The sequence below is a fragment of the Drosophila persimilis genome, unplaced genomic scaffold, assembly GCF_003286085.1.
Source record: "Drosophila persimilis strain 14011-0111.01,24,50 unplaced genomic scaffold, DperRS2 tig00000002-arrow-pilon, whole genome shotgun sequence".
In the NCBI taxonomy this organism is placed as follows: Eukaryota; Metazoa; Arthropoda; class Insecta; order Diptera; family Drosophilidae; genus Drosophila; species Drosophila persimilis.
The window spans coordinates 815,140-830,529 of record NW_020825289.1 but is presented as its reverse complement, the minus strand read 5'-3'; the positions used below and the strand labels follow the sequence as shown (position 1 = coordinate 830,529).

Sequence of the window (15,390 nt, the reverse complement as noted above, 5' to 3'; positions counted from 1 at the left end):
TTCCCCCCACCAGATCCGACATGGACAACCCAAGGACGAGCGACGCACAGCCTCTAGAGGCAGAGGATGGCACGGAGGGGCATCCTAGGGGTGCGTCGCCGCCCAGCTCAAGGCAACCACGGTCCACGACCAGCCAACCACAAGCAAGACACCACTCTCCGACCCCGCAAGCAGAACCGGGCAACACCACGCGAGCCAACCAAAGGAGGACAGCGACCTGTCATTGGGCTTGGAAGAGGCAGAGGCGGGCGGACTGCTCAAAGCATTCGAGGAGATGCCCGAGCTAAACACGCTGCAGGAGGAGCAGGAATGGCCAATCGCCCCAGTCGCCTAGCGCGTAAGCACGCCTGACCGCCGCATCCCGCAAAGCCTGCTGGAAGGCGCCAGCGCTCAGGCAAACGTGGCGCGTCACGGGCGCAGCCGGATCCGCAGCCTAGAACACCACGACGGCCAACGCTTCCGCGTATGCATCAGCGGAAATTTGGTGCGCATTTCATCGCGCCCCACCCCGAAGTAGGAAGGGAGTGTGAAGGCATAAGCCTCCACAACACTGACCACGACACCATCCCCTGAAGGGACCGCCCCGACGGCTTGTTATCTAATTTCATTATTACTAAGAGAACCAACACGAAAGAGATACGCTCTTACGCCCACGCAGCCAACGCAAAGAAGAGAACGGCTATACGCAGATGAAAGAGAGCGAAGCGGCAGAGAAGCCGCCGATCGGCCTTACGCCCACGCAGCCGAGGAAAGAGCCGACGGCGAAGCAGGCAATACACACACGCAGCCGATCGCCCACGCAGCCGAGGCCGACAGCCGAAAGCTGCGCAGCCACGAAGCGGCAGAGAAGCTGCAAAAGGTAAAGCAGAGGCCTGGCACGGTCCAGCGCGGGCCAGGCTCGGGAGTGATCTCCGAGGGCTGAGCAAGACCGGTTGTGCGGCGGAAGCCAAAAAAAAATGTGAAAAATAAGCCGCGACCGCGCCGTGTAAAAAAAAAACAAGCTGTGACCACGCCGTGTACAAGACAAGCCGAAGTGACGAGGACCCGCCGCGGGATACCAGGACCCCAAAGGAGGGAAACAAGGGTGAGCCACCTCACGTATGTGAGCTCTGGGGGGGAACAGATCGGTGCAGTAGGCAGTTATAAGCAGAACATTCCCGCAGTTGTTTTACATATCTATGCCCACATGTTGTTTAATATAATTTTTTTGGCGTTTATTTCCCCGCTGCAGGCGCGGGATTTTAAGTAGGGAAATGATCCGAAAACAATAAAGACACCAACCTCAACCCACCTGTCTCAGAACATTCGCCATTAGGAGTCACTCACTCCCCCTCCCCCTCTCTTCCCTTTTCCCGGGAGGCCCGGCGAAGTGGATGTGAGTCGTGGATCATGCGGCATTCACCAAGCTGGCTTTTTCCTCTCCTGTACCTTTTCCCCCTGGGGACCCGGCGAAGTGGATGTGAGTCGTGGATCATGCGTCATTCACCAAGCTAGGTTTTCCCTCTCCTATACCTTTCTCCCCTGGGGACCCGGCGATGCTGGATGTGAGTCGTGGATTCACGCGGCATTCGCAAAGCTGGGTTCCCTCTCCTACACCCTCGCCCTGGGGACCTGGCGACGCAGATGTGAGTCGTGGATCATGCGGCATCTGCTAAGCTGGGCTCCCCTCTCCCATACCCTTCCGATCCCTGATCCAAACCTCTTCTCCCGCCACACATGACCCCCAACGCACGTCTCTGCAGCTCCCAAGCACGGCTTTACCCACGCCTCGTGGCCGGGCCAGGCCCGACCGTCCCACGATCCACCCCACCGGCGCGCTTTCGCCACGAGCGGCTCTCCCCTTAGGTCCTCACACAACAAATTTTGCTGTGGGGAAGGACCGGGCCCTGGACAGACTGAGAAGCTGTACCTCGGCCTGAGAACTTCCTTACAAGTCCAATGGATATATCAAGCTATAGTTAGAACAATACTACTCTACTGAGTTACGGTGTGGTGGCCGGCCCTATCAAAAAGGGCGATCACCGAGCAACTGGGCAAAGTCCAGCGGACTGCCGCCCTATGTATCAGCGGAGCTCTTCGCACCACCCCAAATGATGCGCTAAATCCCATCCTATGCCTATAGACCTTGACCTCGCAGGAAAGGAACGGGCAGAAGCAGCAGCAATACGTCTAAGAGACTCAGGTCAATGGGTGACAGAGTGCATAGGTCACTCAGCCATATTAAATAATAGCAATACCGTCCCCCCAAAAACGGACTACCAAGTTCCAAGAGAGTACACAGTCACTCCCTTCGACGCAATCATCCCTCACAGAGACGAATGGCTCGAGGGACTCCCAGGCCCAGATGGGGCCATAAGCATCTTCACAGATGGATCAAAGCTGGACGACAGAGTCGGAGGGGGAATCTACTCTGAACAGCTAAACATAAGGCATTCCTTCAGACTCCCAGATCATTGCAGTGTCTTTCAAGCGGAAGTCATAGCAATCAGGGAGGCACTAGACTGCCTACAAGCGGCTGCCGTCACGGCAACCAAGCTAAACATTTATAGCGACAGCCAAGCTGCGATCAAATCGCTAAGCGCGATTTCCTCGAACTCGGCCACCGTGGCAGACTGCCGCAAATCTCTACACGAGATGGCTCAGCAATTTGCTATTAGCCTAATTTGGGTCCCGGGCCACCGGGACATCGAGGGCAACTGTATAGCGGACGAGCTGGCCAGATCTGGCACTACAATCCCCCTTCTCCAAGACAAGGAGGATATCTGTATGCCAATGGCCACCTGTAAGCTCATCATAAGGGAGCAATACAAGCGACTAAAAAACGATATGTGGCAAACAGTGCCACGAAGTCGCACAACTCGGCAAACATGGCCGACCATGGACATGAAGCGCACCTCCGAGCTCCTCAAGTTAAGCAGGAAAAGGTGCAGCGTAGTCACTCGTTCCCTCACGGGACACTGGCTAATAGGCACCCACGCTAACAGGCTGGGGGCCCCACATAACGATTTTTGTCGCAGCTGTAGAGACGAGGAAGAGGAGGAGACAGTGGAACATCTGTTCTGCTCCTGCCCAGCTCTCAGCAGAAGAAGGCTACAGCACCTGGGCTCAGCCTTTCCACACGACATCTCAGAGATGTCCAAACTATGTCCCAGGAGGATAGTACACTTTGTGAGAGCATCTGGATGGGATATTTGCTGACAGGAAGTCTCACAACGCAGGAAGGAATGATCCTATGCGGTATCACAACGGGCCGAAACCGGCCTAAGTGTGACGGGGTCCGAGCGAGCCCGGCAGCCGCCTCAACCTAACCTAAACTAATATCGTCGCGTCTAAAAACCGTTTTTTTAACAGTTACTACCACGGCTGAAACGCGTAGTGGGTCGAAATGAGGTGTAAAGTCAAAGAACTTAATAATCGCTTTCAATAATAATAATTATTTCTATTATATAGACGCTTATAGCATATGTATGTGTCTGAAATAGAATTCAGAGCTTTAAAAAATCCAAACATCAAGAAAAAACTCATTTCAGATTATGAGATACAGTGGCGGGCAGGGAAATGTGGACACTCATTTTAACTAACTTTAAACCGATAGCGCGTATTTAAAATCTTAAAAATCATCCGGAAAACATTTGTATAGTATAGATACATTCATTAGCTATTGATAAACATCTCTTTTTCATAAAAAACGAGGGGGAACGTAGTGAGTTGCTGCGGACACCGCAACTCTACAGTTATACCCGATACTAAGTCAGTATGGCTGTCCTCCGGCAGACGCCGCTAATATTAAACGACACGACAAAGAGTGCGTGCGAGAGAGACAGAAAATCAGTCTGAGCGTGACGTCGGGCGCTGCGTAGCCAGTGCAAATTGATTTGTTCCCTTTGGCTATAAAAATGATCTGATCTGATCCAAATTCAGCAACCTGATAGATATGATTATCTATTATCATTATCTATGATTCTGCTTTTTTGGTTTTCTCATATCTTTAAAATTGTGGATGCCACAGATTTTCGTCCTTTGTGGGGCGGAAGTGGACGGGGCGAAGTTTTGAAATATTTTTGTAGCAGTGACATATCATAGAAGTCTGGATCCAAAACATCGTTGCTCTAGCTCTTATAGTCTTTGAGCACTATGCGCTAATAGGGACGGACAGACGGACGGACAGACAGACAGTGCTCAATCGACTCGGCTATTGATGCTGATCAAGAATATATATACTTTATGGGGTCGGAAACGATTCCTTCTGGATGTTACACACATCCGTTTTCTCTACAAATCTAATCTAAGCTTCATAGCGTAGACATCATGTTAAAGGCTGAAATCTACCTACCTACCCAGGAAAAAACTACACGCTCCATTGATACGAGTGTTACAGAGCCGACCACCCAAGAAGCAGGGCCAGAGGAGGAGCAGCTGTGCTAATTCGGAAGGAAATTTCCCAATACCTCCGTCACGCTGTGCAGTTGGGGCCGATTCAGCTTGCGGCGGTCATGGTTATAAAACTGCGCGGAGATATCCTCATTGCCGTAGCCTCAATCGATTCCCTGGCCAAGCGCAGATTTCGACAATCTTGTGGCACAACTGGGTAACAAATTTATCATTTGAGGAGACTTTAATGCGAAGCACAGGCTTTGGGGCAGTCACAGAGGAGACCGCATGTTGATGGCGCTGCATGATGCCCTAACCGTTCTCTCTGCACAAATACTGGCGACAGGAAGTCCCATCTACCACGCACCAATTCGGAGATCCATGCCCTCAGCTCCGACTACCTGCCTCTCATTTCTACATTATCGACAACTCTGCAGACGATCCCAGCCATGACGAAGCTGTTGAAGCCTAACTCAAACGTTCCCATGTTCAAGGAAATTCTACGCAGTTCGCTAGACTTACACACATATTTAAGGACCGCTCATGATGTAGATTTTGCGATCGACACTCTTATGGCCAAAGCCTATGACGCTTGTGGAGCTGCTGGCACGTGCGGCGCTCGAGGTATTCGAACGTCGCAGATTGGAAGTCATAGAGACGGCACTTTAAGTGATTTTGAAACGACTCAGGTGCGAGTATACACGCACCAGCGACCCACAAGTTGACAGTGTTTTCAGGAGAAGGGCGCCACATGGGCGAGATCAGCAGGTCATCAACATGGCAACATCTCAACTGAAATTCGTTGTTGGGCACAAGGCCGAGTCCATCGCGCGCCAACTAAAGGCCATGGATCGCCTTCTCACCAAGAAGAAGGCAGAACTTCAAGCTCGCTTAGAGCAAATCGAGCGAATGAATGCGGATTTCGATGCCGCTCAAACGAGCCTTGAAAGGCTGGATTTCCTGCAGTTAGCCCATGATGCCCGACTGGACTTTCGAATGTTTATGTCAAGGCTGTCGCGGAAGTTGATGGCTGCTCGCACGGTAAATGTTGCCAATTCAACGGCTCGGCATACTCTCGAGGGGAGTTCGTCGTTGTTCGCCTATAATAGTATAGGCCGTTCTCGAATGCCCGAGTTGCAGCTTCCGCGATTCGGTGGGAACTACATGAATTGGCCAGAATTCCACTCGATGTTCTCGACAATGGTGCACAAAGACCATCGTATACCAACCATCGAAAAATTCCAATATCTTCGTGGATGTCTAGATGGTGCTGCGCTGCATACGATTCGTTCCTTGGAGCTTTCTGAGGAGAATTACGACAAGGCGCTGAATTTACTAATGTTGCGATTCGATAATAAACTGTTACATTTTCCGGCACACGTCAAGGCTATTTTCGGGCTGCAAGGGGTGGAGAAGAGCTCGGCTATCGGCTTGCGCGCTCTCAGCGACAAAATCAATTCGCACTTGCGTGCACTTCAGACATTGGCGACCCCGCAGGAAATTTCCGATGGGTTGCTGATCTTCATCATAGGCACGAAACTGGACCACAAGACCAAGGAGAAATGGGAAGAGAACTTGCCGACGTCAGGATTGCCTCGGTGGTCAAGCATGGCCTCAGTCTTGGAAGCAAGATGGCGGATGCTGGAGAATTTGGGATCAGCCATGGCAACAAGTCCTAGTCAACAGGTGGGAGAAGACAAACCTGTCACCCTTATCACCTCCAGTAACGACCATCCTAACCCCATATGTAACCATTGCAATTCCTCCGAGCATTACATATCTAGATGTCAGGCATTCCTGAATCTCTCTGCGTTTGAAAGATACAAAGAAGCAAAGAAGAGCCGTTTGTGTTTGAACTGCCTCAACAAAGGCCATGAATTGCAGAGGTGCAGGTCAGGACTTTGCAGGCATTGCCAGGCCAAACATCACACGCTACTCCACATTCCATCGGGAACTGGTGCTTCATCTTCCTCTTCACCGACCGAGGAATCGATCCAGCAAGAGGCCGCGACTGTGCTTCTAGCAAGCGGATGTTCTAGCCCTCCCCCCTCGATCCAGAAGTCTCAGCCTAGCCAGAACGTGTTGCTACCTACTGCCCTCGTCCATGTAACAGATCGTTATGGAGCACTTATCCATGTCGTGCCATTTTGGATTCTGCATCACAGGCAAACTTTGTAACATCTCGACTTGCTAATCAGTTGCAGTTGGATCACCGCTCGTCTTATGTTAACATCTCCGGTATCGGAGATTCCATTCTACCTTCGAGCAAGTCTCTACATATAGTTGTACAATCCCGGGACGCAAGCTATCGAGCTTCCTTCGCTGCAATTGTCACCAACTCAATTACGGAAATGCAGCCTATCTTCGGCCTAGACGCAAAGGATTGGCCCATGCCGAATAATCTAAAACTAGCTGAACCTAATTTCTCCAAGCCCCAACGTATCGATCTGTTGATACGTTGTGGTTTGTTCTTCGATTTAATGTGCGTCGGACAGATTCGACTATCAGACCGATTGTCAACATTGCAGGAGACAAAACTTGATTGGATTGTGTCAGGAAGCATTGATAGCTCGGAGAATAAGCGTGCAGTTTTAGCCGCTTTTAAAATTTCCTCTTGCATCTCTAATGACGATTTTCGGCCCACAACGCTGGAGTACCAAAACTTAGAGCAGCAATGCAGGAAGCAGCTGCTCGAGTGCCAGGTGCAAGTGGAAAAACTCCGATCGAAGAATCAGGAACTGCATCGCGAACTTTTCGATATATTAAAAACCTACATATCCACGCTAAATGAAATTCAACTTTCAACAATTTCTACATTGCCAAATTTCCTACCATTCTATGCAATTACAGAGGTTCCCGATGATCAAGATTTAATCACGACAAGGCGCCTTCGTAAAGAAGCGCCGATTGCTGCATTCGACGATCATCCCAGCGTAGCCGCCAGCTGCGCCCAAGCAAGCATCTTCAAGAGGGCCGTTGGAAAAATAGCCGTTCTGCCCCTTCAGGATGGATCTGTTGAAAGCCTTTGCCTTCCAACGGGGGGTGAATGTTCGGAGCAGAACCCAGCCGATTAGTTGCTTGCCAAATAGCACCTAATTCTTGGCCCTCAGCTGCTTATTTTGTTTGTTACTTATGTCAATGTCACTCACTTTTTTTTTAAAACTTTGCGCGTGCTTGCCCTGCTAAACGCTCTCTGCCAGCTTGCTCTTCGCTATCTCCGCTTTGCCTCTGCCTACCGACGTCAGCCGAGCGAAGCTGCGCTTAGCGATCGGAGCGGCAATGTAAAGGGCAGGCAAGCCACACTTGCAATTTGGATGTCACGCATTAAAGAACATATCGTAATTTTATTTCTGCGCCGAGTTTTATTTAATTGGAATAATTAGTCGGCCGATTGGGGATAAAAAACATTATCTCCACAAGCTGTATTGGCTAGAATTAATGAGGTCATAAAAAAGAATTCAGAATTTTCTCGTTCACTTTTAGATGCAGGTGGTATAGACCGGCTTATGAATATATTGAGACAAAGTTTTGTATACGATGTGGCAATATCACGAACTGCGAGACGTCTACAAAAAAAACGGTTGGAAAGAGCAAGATTTCATTAGTAAAAATTTCACCTCGCACAGCACTCCACCAAGTTCACCAAACAATGCCAATAACACCCTTAACCGACCAATGGCATCTCAGGGACGTACGCGCTATGAAGACAGAACAATTCAGCGTGCACCTAGTTCTTCGTATAGGAATGACTCTAGTGGAGCTGTTATGTCGAATAATGAATCTGAAAAATTAGAAGAGTTTTTCTAATGAATTAACCGAAAACTTTGGGTGGCTGTAATTTAATTATTTATTCGGCGGGGCGAAAATGGATACGTTCGATCTATTTCAATGTTAGCGAACAACTATATTTCCTTCACAATTCAAAATCTCTTACTCTAGCTAACCTACGGTGGCAAAGCGGGGCGAATTCGCCAAGAGCGAGAGAGCGAGCTTTTATTGCGCTCCCGCTTTGCCCTAGCCTAACTTACACTAGACTTCATAATTAAGATCAATAAAGAATAATCGCCGCCATGGAGGGAAGGTCACGCAACACCGGCCCCGTTGAACGCCTGCATCGGCTTCAACACATTGGGAGCGGCGCCAATTTGTGTATGGGCCGCCGAAAAACTGCTCCAGTGCTAGTCCTTATTTTGACGACCCTGACCATGCCGTCCTCTCCTTCGTGCGTGGCGATGACCCTCCTCACTAGCCACTCCTGAGGCGGAAGATTTGCCATTTGCCCCGAATTTGCAGCCCCAGGACATATTCGCGGGACCATCGCTGCCAAAACGCTTGCCTAACTGACGAGACAAGTCGCCATCGCCGCAAGCCACTGAGACTCTCCTGGTCCGGAGTCCGCAGTGCTGGGGGGGCGATGAGCGACCCGCCTGTCAGCAGGTGCCCGGGTGTTAGGGCCTCGCCGTCGCTTGGATCTTGGCTGATGGCTCCCAGCGGCCTCGAGTTCATTATGGCCTCGATGCCGACGAGGACTGTGGCTAGCTCTTCGGTGGTTAGGAGCGCGCTGCCTACCGCCCGTAGGAGTAGGCTCTTGGCAGTTTTTACACCTGCCTCCCATAGCCCTCCCATGTGAGGAGCTCGCGGCGGTATGAACGCAAATTCGCATCCGTTTTTTGACGCGAAATCGCGAATTGTGTCTCCCTGCTCCTTGAACCTGATCCGCAGAGCGCTGAGATGGCGGCTCGCTCCGACGAAGTTCGTCCCGTTGTCGCAATGAACGGCTTGGGGATATCCTCGGCGCCCGACGAACCTTTGGAAAGCCAACAAAAAACAGTCAGTGGTTAGATCGGAAACTATTTCTAGGTGAACCGCCTTGGACGCAAAACAAACAAAAAACGCAATGTATGACTTGTATGGGGGCCTTCCGCGAATTTTCAATGTCGTGTGCACTGGTCCACAAAAATCAACGCCGCAAATTGAAAATGGGCGGAGAGCACGGAGTCGATCTGCGGGTAAATTCTCCATGAGTTGCGTCAGCAATCGAGGCTTGCATTTAAAACAGCGCATACACGATCGAACTGTCTGACGGCAGACCTCCTGAGCGTTCACTATCCACACGCTCTGTCGAAGGATGCTCACAAGTGCTCGTAGACCGACATGAAAATTCGAATGGTGCAGATGACGAATATAGCTTCGCACGAATTGCGAGCGCTTAGTCAAAAGCAGAGGAAACTTGGCATCGTATGATATAGGAGCTTTGGCTAGTCGCCCCCCCCACTCGCAACAACGAAAAGTTGCACCTAGTCCCTGTGTCTTCATGGATGAATGGGTTCAACCGCTGAAGACTAGGACCAATTGTAGATCTTTTCCTAACCTTTTCGATTTCTCCTTGATACTCGTGATGCTGGAGGATTTCGACAATTTTATAAAAGGCTTCATTGTATTCGGTCGGTGAGATAGTTTTTTCGAAATTTAGGCTTGGGTCTTTACATTTTCTTATAAAGCGGAACACATACACGAACACTCTAAGCAGTTTGAGGTGTGACGAGAATCCCTCGATGACATCTAACAGCTCCGAACTTCGCACAGCCGCGGTCAGCCCGACCGCAGTCTTCCTCTTTTCAAGCTGAAGATCATCGGAGTGTTCAAAATGTGCGTTCTTTGGCCAGTTTTCTTCTTTGTCTTTCAGAAATGATGGTCCTTCGAACCAAATTGACTGAACGATTTCGTCGACGTCACAACCTCTTGAGACAATATCTGCTGGGTTCTGTTTCGTGGGTACATGCCGCCACGTAGCATCATCTGACCACTCTTGAATCTCAGCCACTCTATTTGAAACGAAAGTCGACAGATGAGACCGGATCCAATGAAGAGTTACCTCTGAATCCGACTTATAAACGACTCGTTCAATGGGCACGTTTAATAGGGGCTTGATTCTGTGACAGAGATCTGCGAGAAGGTGAGCGGCACATAAATCAAGCCTTGGGAGCGTTTTGGTCTTGAGCGGCGCTACTTTGGATTTCGAAGTCAACAATGATATTTTTAAACCTTCTGCAGTTCTGCTACGTATATAGACGCACGCTCCATACGCTCTCATGGAGGCGTCAGCAAAGGCATGTATTTGAACCGGTGACATCGGATCGGAATACACAAACCGAGATATGGATATGTCTTCCAATTGAGATAGTGTTTTTTTCAACTTATTCCACGCTGTTTCCAAATGCAGCGGGATCGACTCATCCCAATCTAGTTTGTTAAGCCAAAGCTCCTGCAATAGGATCTTGCCTTTTATAACGATAGGACTTAATAAACCAAGGGGGTCAAACAACTTTGATGTCACTGATAGTATGTTCCGTTTTGTCGCTCGGAGACCCATAACTGAATTCTTAATGTTGAACTTAAAGGAATCGTCAGTAGGTAACCATGAGATTCCTTACGCCTTTGTCGACTCTGAATCCGAGATTGTTATGGGTTTGCCTGTGCTCTCAGATGCGGTGATCTCGGGTGAATTTGAAAACCGCTTAGTCAACTCAAACCCTGCGGTCTGAAGAACCTGAGACACTTCGGACTTAATTGCCCTTAGCTCCTCTACGCATGCAGCTCTAGGGAATGACAGCTTCGCAGACTCACTCAACCTTTTCAAACACCGGATAGCTAAGAATGGGGCTGGTCCAGTCCCATAGGTTACAGTGTTGAGCTTGTATAATCTCAAGGATTCAGAAGGGTCTCTTCTCCACACTATGAGCTGAAACTGCCGATCCGCTTCGTTCACCATCACTTGGCGATACATCTTTTTAACATCAGCAGTCAGGGCAAACCTGTGCAGACGGAAACGGAGCAGTGTCGAGTATAATTCCTCTTGAATGGTAGGTCCCACCATCAGAATATCATTTAAGGCCACCTGTGAGGACGTCTTGGACGAAGCATCGAACACGACTCGGAGCTTGGTAGACGTACTTTGGGGCCTCAGAACACACTGATGAGGGATTACGTAGTGTGGAGTAGAAGGAATCGTATTGTCAGTAGGAGACATATGACCTAAGGACCATTAATTTCAAGTTCATTTTCTTCAACTCAGGGTCACGATGCAATCGTCTTTCAAGCGACAAAAACCGCCGTTTCGCAACCTCAAAGGAGTTGCCTAAACAATTTGGATCTGATTTAAACGGGAGCCTTACTTCGAACCGACCTGATGATAGTACCTGAGTCGTCTTACGATAGTGTTCTTCACATAGCTTGTGCTCAGGTGTGGCAATTTTCTTGGTAGATGGCATTTCTTCCAGTGACCAAAACTTTTTCAAGGTCCTATCGATGGATACTAGCAACTCTTCACTGCAACTCAAACTGTTTGTAATTTGAGGAGCAGAACTCCTGGAAACATATTTTCCCGACACAGCCCAACCAAGAAGGGTTTTCTGAAGAGTTGGAAAGTCAGGACCTTGTTTAATTTGACCAACAGCTAATAATTCAAAGAACGATTCTGCTCCAATTAACATATCTATTCTTTGTGGCTTGTAGAAATAAGGGTCTGCCAGTAGTAGGTTCTCTGGGATTCGCCAGTCAGTCACATTCACTGACTGGTCAGGGTGATAACCTGAAATTGATTTCAGGATCCAAAAATCAAAGGAGAACTCACTACCATTTATTCGCGACTTCACCACTGTGTGTATTTTATCCTTTACTTGAGAATTAGATTCACCAATTCCAAGCAAGTTAATACAGGACTCCTCTCTACGGATCTGTAAGCGATTAGCGAGGTCCTCGGTAATGAAATTTGTTTGTGATCCAGAGTCGAGCAGAGCTCTGGCCAGAATGTGTTCACCGCTCTTAGTTCGGACGCTTACGATCGACGTAGCCAGAATTACCCTGTCCAAAACATGTGACGTGGAAGGTTGATTCTGATTTGATGGAGGAGAAGGACTCTCTTGCCTTGGCTTGGTCGATTCTTCAGCAGACAGATGCTGGTATCGACGATTCGGCAACTTCTCATAAGTAAGCTGTTCATCCCACTTTTGTTTCGTCACTGGGTCGACTCTGTTTAAAACGAGATGAATGAGCATTGCATTCGAAATTTTTCTATCATCTCCGATCGACAGTAACGATCCGTAAATCGACGAAACAGTATCGATTAGAGTTCTTAGAGATGATGCAGATTGATGCGACATTCTCGGCAGATTGAACAATGTGGAAATATTATTCGTGAAAATCAAATAATCGTTGTCATACACTCGTTTTAGGCCAGCCATGGCCTTTTCATAATTTGCCTCGGTGACTTGGAACGCCTTTATTGTTCCTAATGCTTCATCAGAGAGGCACGAAATCAAATGATTAAATTTTTCGATCACCGGTATGCTGTTGTCGCTATGGACTAGTCTTTCAAAAAGGCTAATGAAATTTTTGAATTCCGAGTGTTTACCACTAAATTTGGGTAATGCCAATTTCGGAAGTCTAGCATGAGTTGGGGCTGAAGAAGACACTGGCTTCGTCTCGCTTGCTGCATCAAAGGCGGCGATAAGCGACATTATCTTTCCTTTGGTGACAATTATCAGCTCTTCCAACTCGGCTGCATATGCATCATCACCTGTTATGTCCTCGATTTGCTCCTGCAAATGATTAGCCTTTTCAATTGAAGCATTCAAACAATCTAATCTACATTGTAATTCCGGTAATTGCAAAGGAATCGACCCTCGATCTAATCGATCCTCTAAGCGGCGAATGCTTTTTACTCTACTTTTGAGCTTAATCTTTAAGTCTTCAAGAGTGGGTTTACTTTTTTCTGCCATAATGGTTGTGTTTTTATTTATTTATTTATTATTTTTTTTTTTTTTTTAAATTTTAAATTTTTGAACGAGAACGATAATCGAAAACGAATTTTAATTGAATGTCGAGGCACGAGGTATCAAGGGAAAGAGTTGTTGCAAGTAACAGCCGAAAACAATATACCCGTTAGATACAGGGTAGCGCGTCACTTGGCAAGTAACAGCCGAAAACAATATACCCGTTAGATACAGGGTAGCGCGTCACTTGACGCACCGTTAAGCTCAAGAGCGGCAACGAAAATTCTCCCAACAAATACAACGCAAGCAGCAGTGGAGAAGCGAAAACGAAATAATGCACCGGTGCTGCTGCTTGTATGGATGTGTGGATATTTTCTATACGCCGTGGCTTGGGTGAACGAACGAACAAACTTTGTGAGGTTCTAACGACGAGAAAGGTAGAACAAAATAAAATGGGGGGTGGGGGGCGACAGTGATTGCAGTAAACGAAAGATGTATGTATGTATGTACATATAACTGTTGCGTCCAAATAGCGGTTCACATATGTATGTATGTCTGTTTGTGTCGATATGTACATATGTATGTATTTATGTTTTTAGTTATATTTATGCAATTACTAACAAAATGCATGCAATCAAGCTCTACTATATATGTATGTATCATACGTCTGTGCCTAGAATTGAAGGCGATGTGCAATGTTTTCAGCACACGACACCTCAAAGAGAGATCTGAATGTCTTTTGCTCAGCCTTCAATTTTCTGCACAAATACCTCTGATTCCTCTTTTGGATCTTTGAATCCAACTGCTACTTTCCTGTCTTTTTCGCAGGGCATCCCTCGGCGGTAGCAGAATTTGCATAAAAAATTATTGTTTGCGCGACCGACGCGATGATATTTTACAATAAAATTGATTGCCGATTGCACACACACACGACGCGGGCAACGAATATGTTTGCATATGTATACTGCAATTTCTTGTGTCACTGTCACTTGTTTTTTGTTGCCTATAATTCACTTTACAGTCCACCCGGGGGCGCCATGAAAAATTAGAAGAGTTGTTACGAACCTTTGTTTTTCTTTGGGGCAAGGCCGGCTAGCCAGTCATCCCAGGGCTGGATACTTCCCAAGCCCTCAGGTCGCACAACAACCAACTGATTGGACATCTCGAACAAAATGAAACAACAGAAATAACCGACGAAAAAAAACTGAAAAAAAACGGACTCTACTCGACAAACAACATTACAGTCTTCCCTCAACACAGACTTGGACCAGGTCGAGGTGTCGATGTTTTACCCCCGACGCACCCACCCTACCTGAGATCTGAATCACACGTTCCGGATCTCCCTGCCATTGGCAAAAGCCTTACCCTCTCGTTGCTGTGGCTCCTCTTCCCCCCATACGAAACGCTTAACAATTCATTTCTTCGTTATAATTTTTACTTCAGTGTTCTATTTTCACACGATATCATTTCTAAACTAGGCCTGCCTATTCATCCCCCCCTCATCTTAGTACTACTGGCGGTTAATAAATAATTAGATTAATAGGAATAAATAATATAATAAATATAAATAAATAGGTTACATATATATAATAAATATGGACGGACTTAAATTACATATACTTATAACTGGAGACGTCTAACAAAAATAATTAATGGGAGTAAATAAGTTGATGTGATTTTTTCTTCTCCCTAAGTGGGCGAGGGTCCCGCACTACGTGGCCAGGTCTGTTCCTTCGAGACCAGCAGGAAAAACAAGCCAGGGTGGCGGAGCTGTGACCTATTCCCTACGGCCAACAAAAAAAATAAATTTGGGGTTTCTTTACTCCCCCTTTGGAGCGGACTCACTCTTATGCTTCCTGGTCCTGGTTCCTGGTCTTTCCCTGATCTGGATCCCCTGGAATCACATTTATTTATCTTTTATTCATTTTTTTGCAGGGTGATGGCCACTACTCCATCCTCATCCCACTCACTTTTTCTTTCAGAACAAAAAAAAATCGCTAAGTCACTGTGTCCGGCCCGCATGCTCCTCCGTTGCGGGAATTTTTTTTTCTGAACCCCCTCTTGGCTGTTCTGTTTAATGCTCCCGGCTGCCGATCCCCATCGCTCTCTCTTCTATCGCCCTTGAACTAGGTTCAAGGGCATGGCCTGATTCGGGCTGCTGGCGGCTCTCTTTTCTTTTGGGTGTGGGTGAGTTGGCTTCGGGACTCCGTTATGGGATGAGATCGGAAATCCTCTCACAACGGCT

General features: G+C 47.8%; 1 long non-coding RNA gene across 1 annotated transcript; it reads right to left on the bottom strand.

Moving 5' to 3' along the window:
• Positions 1 to 14,875: 14,875 nt before the first annotated feature.
• Positions 14,876 to 15,145, bottom strand: LOC113565214. The gene is made up of 3 exons (XR_003408526.1): positions 15,116 to 15,145; positions 14,991 to 15,039; positions 14,876 to 14,929 (listed from the first exon to the last, which is right to left on the bottom strand). It is a non-coding gene; the product is annotated as an uncharacterized LOC113565214 (long non-coding RNA).
• Positions 15,146 to 15,390: the final 245 nt, after the last annotated feature.